This window comes from Sinocyclocheilus grahami, unplaced genomic scaffold, assembly GCF_001515645.1.
Source record: "Sinocyclocheilus grahami isolate Dianchi unplaced genomic scaffold, SAMN03320097.WGS_v1.1 scaffold1.1, whole genome shotgun sequence".
Lineage (NCBI taxonomy): Eukaryota > Metazoa > Chordata > Actinopteri > Cypriniformes > Cyprinidae > Sinocyclocheilus > Sinocyclocheilus grahami.
In genome coordinates, this window is record NW_015505180.1 from 8,328 (window position 1) to 14,121 (window position 5,794).

Consider the following 5,794-nt stretch of genomic DNA (forward strand, 5'->3'; position numbering starts at 1 on the left):
GGAAGGAGAGGAAAAGGAAGGGGGAGAGAGAGAGAGAGAGAGAGAGAGAGATTTATAAATAACTACATAATTCCCAAACTCACAAATTTCAGAAATTTAAAACCTTGTCTCCCATTCTGGCATTATTATTAATTATTATTAGGTATTAATTAGGATGATGATTATTATTATTATTGTCCATTCAATTTTAATGTGTACTGTTAGAAAACACAAATCCATGTCTTACTGTAAAAATAACAGCACATGGGCTTCTGCGATGAAAGTAACAATGCGTTACTCAATCAAACGATGGCAGAAAAATAAACAAAATTCTAAAGACACGCGGCAACTCCGGCAATTTCATACTGCAATGCGTTAGTCTTCCAATAGATGACAGCAAAACACTTATTCCAGAAACGAGCTGAAAATTGTCTAGTGCTTGTGTTAAGATAGGAGAGAGCGTCTCAATATTAAACACTTTCAAATTGTTCAGTTCTTTTTCAAAATAATGAAATCTCAATGATCTTTTTCTGATCAAACAGACATTTTTATTGTGGTAAAATTTTTTGGTAAAAAAGCCTGAAATTAAACAAAGAAACATAATAGTGCTTCATAATAGATTGAGATCTGAGAGATGCAAGATACTGAGAATTTATTATTATTAACCATTGTAGGAGACAAACAGCTGATTTATCAACAATAAATTAAGAGGAGGCATTTTATATATCAGCATTGTGAGAATTAACCTTTATTCAGCATTTATATCCGTCATTAAAGAAGAATAAGAAAGACCTAAGTTAGTACGAGCTACAGATGACATGTGCATGAAAAATAATAATCATCACTGAAATTCATCCAGGTCAGTGAATACAATACAGCAGGTTGCAAACACCATCTCTCGGGTGTGTTTGTGCACTTTACGATTTTCTTATCCTCCTAGGGGTTTTTACTGTCCAAAGCAGAACTTCACAGAGGTTCCATCTTCATTGCCTAGTGTTAACCAATTCCACCAACATCTGTTCATAAGCACTGAATCAGCACAAAATTCCAGCTCAAAAATCGAGAAACGGATAATCAGGATAAGGATGTCTAAAGAATTAGGTTTAAAAAATAGAAAAATAAATAAAACTGACATTCTATAACAGTAGAGGCGGTTTTTTAAAGGACATAAAAATGAGGAGTTTTTCTTAAATAATTAATGCATGTAAAAGAATCAACATATCTGCTAGCTAACTTTATTACATACAAAATGGCTAAAGAAGGTGCTTCCCAGGTCTTAAATATGTTGCCTTCCAGCTGCTTCATTCAGACTGGCCTGTCTGTGGACGAATACACATTACTACAACCTAAGTTATGAAGAATATAATTATTTGTACATTATTATTATTATTATAATATTAATATTATTATTATTATTATTATTATTATATTAATATATATATATATATTAATTATTATTATTATAAATAATTATTATTATAATATTAATATAATTATATTAATATTATTAAAGAAGAAAATATACATAGCCTATCAACAGGTGTTTTTCACCTTTTCACAAAAAAACTAAACAAATTTCACTGTTTTTTGATTCTGACACAAAATGACCAGCTAACATTAATTGACTAATCATTTCAGCAGCACATGTGAAAGTGTGAATGATTACTAGTCAGGTGAAATCACTATCATACTAATTAGATTGTAAGAGCAGACTGATTGCTATGAAAGGAGGGAAGAAGCGCTTCCAATCATTGTGTTCTTGTTAGCAATGGCTACCTCCAAAGAAACACGTGCAGCCATCATCACTTTGCATCAAAATGGCCTCACATGGAAGGAAATTGCTACAAAGAATATTGGACCTGAAAGAACCATTTACCGGATCATCAAGAACTTCAAGGAGAGAGGTTTGACTGCAGTGAAAAAGTCTTCAGGACGTCCCAGAGTGTCCAGCAAGCGCCAGGACCATCTCCTCCTGAGGAGTCAGCTACGGAATCGTGTCACCAGCAGTGCAGAGCTTGCTCAGAAATGGCAGCAGGTTGGTGTGAGAGCAACTGCACACACAGTGAGGCCAAGACTTTTGGACAATGACCTGGTGTCAAGAAGGGCAGCAAAGAAGCCACTTTTCTCCAAGAAAATCATCAAGAACAGACTGAAATTCTGCAGGAAGTACAAGGATTGGACAGCAGAAGACTGATGCAAAGTTATTTTCTCTGATGAAGCTCCCTTCCAACTGTTTGGGACATCTGGAAAATCAATTGTTCGGAGAAGAAAAGGTGAACGCTACCATGAGTACTGTGTTGTGCCAACAGTGAAGCATCCTGAGACCATCCATGTGTGGGGTTGCTTTTCAACCAAGAAAAACGATCTTCTTCTAACGATCCATGAGCAATTTGGTGATCTGTGCATTTTCCAGCATGTCACAAAGCAAGAGTGATAAAGAAATGGCTCAAAGATCATTACATTAAAATTTTGGATCCGTGGCCTGGCAACTCCCCGGATCTCAATCCCATAGAGAACCTGTGGTCAATCCTCAAAAGGCGAGTGGACAAGCAGAAGACCAGATTTTGTGAGAACTAATAAGGCAAAAATGGATCGCCATCTGTCAGGATTTGGCCCAGAAGCTAATATCCAGCATGCCAGAGCGAATTGTAGAGGTTATGAAAAACAAGGGTCAACGCTGTAAATATTGACTTATATATATTTTTTTGCCAATAAAAGCCTTTAAAACTTATATGCTTATCATTGTTTTCCAGTATACCATAGAAACATGTGGAAAAATAATCTACAAACACTGAAGCAGCAAACTTTTCAAAACACAATTTATGTCACTGCCAAAACTTTTGGCCATGACTGTATATATATTTACATTTAGTCATTTAGCAGACGCTTTTATCCAAAGCGACTTACAAATGAGGACAATAAAAGCAATCAAAACGTACTAAATAGCAACAATTAAATGTGCAAATGACAAGTCTCAGTTAGCCTAACGCCGTGCACGTAGCAAGGTATTTTGCAGAACGCAAGCTTCTAGAGGGCACATAATTCTGAAGTAATGAATTTAGGTAAAGGGGTGCAGAGCCAGTGGTGGTTTTGTAGGCAAACATTAATGCCTTGAATTTAATGTGAGCAGCTACTGGTAGCCAGTGCAAATTGATGAACAGAGGTGTGACGTGCGTTCTTTTAGGCTCATTAAAGATTAATCTTGCAGTGGAATTTTGGATTAATTGTAGAAGTTTGATAGAAATGGCTGGAAGACCTGCCAAGAGCATTGCAATAATCCAGCCTGGATAGAACAAGAGCTTGAACAAGGAGTTGTGAAGCATGTTCCGAAAGAAAGGGCCTGATCTTCCTAATGTTGTATAAAGCAAATCTGCAGGACCGGAGCTTTTTTAGCAATGTGGTCTGAGAAATTCAGCTTATCTTCAATCACAACTCTAAGGTTTCTAGCTGTTTTTGAAGGAGCTATGATTGATAAGCCTAACTGGATGGTGAAATTTTGATAAAGTGATGGGTTTGTTGAAACCACAAGCAGTTCTGCCTTGACTTGGTTGAGTTGAAGGTGATGGTCTGTCATCCAACGAGAAATGTCTGTTAGACATGCTGAGATGCGAGCAGCTATCGTCGGATCATCAGGATGGAATGAGAGGTAGAGTTGAGTGTCATCAGCATAGCAGTGATATGAAAAGCCATGTTTCTGAATGACAGAACCTAGTGATGCCATGTAGACAGAGAAGAGAAGTGGTCCAAGAACTGAGCCCTGAGGCACCCCAGTAGCTAGATGTTGCAACTTGGACACCTCACCTCTCCAAGATACCTTGAAGGACCTATCTGAGAGGTAAGACTCAAACCACTGGCGTGCAGTTCCTGAGATGCCATTTTCCAATAAGGTTGACAGGAGAATCTGGGGGTTCACCGTATCAAAAGCAGCGGACAGATCCAGCAAGATAAGTATAGAAGATTTGGAAGCCACTCTTGCCAGTCTTAGGGCTTCAACAACTGAGAGCAAGGAAGTCTCGGTCGAATGTACAGAGGTCTGTAGTTCTCTAAAAGAGTTGGGTTAAGAGTGGGTCTCTTAAGAAGTGGGGTTATGCAAGCCTGTTTAAATGTTGATGGAAAAATACCAGTGTACCAACATGTGTTAACGATGTGAGTGAGTGCAGGTACAATGGTAGGAGAAATGGCTTGAAGGAGATGAGATGGAAATAGATAGCCAGATAAGATAAGGGGCAGAAGAGGTGGTACGAGCTATATATATATATACACTGTATATAAAATAAGACAGAAGGTAAATAAAATATTAGGAATATCCTTATGCTAAATATTTAACTATAATTAATTTAAATATTTTGAAAGGAACTGCTTGGCCCTCTAACAGGTAGAAATACCTGCAGTGGTGAGTGTGACGACAGTGGATATCAGAAGGTTAAGCACTGTGAATACTTTCTGGATGCACTGTATGTTTGTTTAGACTAGTTATCTGTTAGTGTTTTAGTTAATAAAACTTTTGTGCACAATTTCATGAGTTTGGTTTCTGTGGACACTACTTCCAAACAAAGTTCCTTTAACAAGCCGTTCTTGCTACATGCTCTAATGCATTAGTACTGTAAGAAAGTACTTTTCTGTGGCCACGAAAATTACATTTCCTAGAGATGATACAAGCGCTGATACAAACTGATAAAAATACAAGCACTGATAACTAACTGCTGATGACAAACAATGACAACAACCCTAGCTTGAGGAGCACTGGGTGTTTAAAATAAGCAAAGAAAGTGAGACATGACAATGGACAATTTGTGAACAACAAAACACATTATTTCACAGAATTATATTGAACTTTAGATTTTTGTGTACAAAAACATGCAAAAAAAAAAAAACATGCAAACATATATCTTACAGTACTGTAAATTCAAAAAACGTTAAGCAAAATATTAAAGTCCACCATCAGTGGGTCTACATTTAAAAGTAAATAATCTGAAGTCATAGCACAACTATATACAAACTCATAGAATGTTAGGAAATTTTATTTTATACATATATTTTGTGCATTTATATTTTTTCAGTACAAATTGTATCAAGACATTGACGGTTTGCAGCTAAAACATACAGTATATAGAGCCACTTAAACTCTGTAGAGTAAAAGCAATAAAAAGTTTTGAGTCAGTAGGTGTGGTTTGAGTTACACAGCTCCTCCATGTTTTCCTGGCTCCTCCTCCACATCATCATAGTCTGTTATAAGAAAACAAGAGCAAATTCACATACCAACACATGCTTTAGAAAGTATAAGAATGAACACATCAATATTTGCAGTCAAGTTAAATGAGACACCATGACCTCAAATAAAATAAAAACAGTTATTATAAAGACTAAATTAAAATTATTCAGTGAAAAAGAAAATAAAGTGTCAATAACTTACCAAACATGTCACTCATATATTCCCTGACATTCTTCACATAATCATACTCCTCCTGAACACCCGCTGGTATAAATGTATCTATTATTAATTACGAACAATTACGAATTACGAACAAACAGTCTACAAAATGTATATGCCACTACAATTAGAAAAGAAATGAGATAGTGAGAGAGAGAAAAAAACTATTCCTATAGAGCAGGGGTGGCGAACGTCGGTCCTGGAGAGCCACAGCCCTGCAGAGTTTATCTCTAACACTAATCAAACACACCTGAACGAGCTAATCAAGGTCTGAAGGGTTACTAGAAAGCTACAGGCAGCTGAGTTTTAATTAGGGTTGGAGCTGAACTCTGCAGGGCTGCGGCTCTCCAGGACCGCAGTTCCCCACTCCTGCTACAGAGGAAG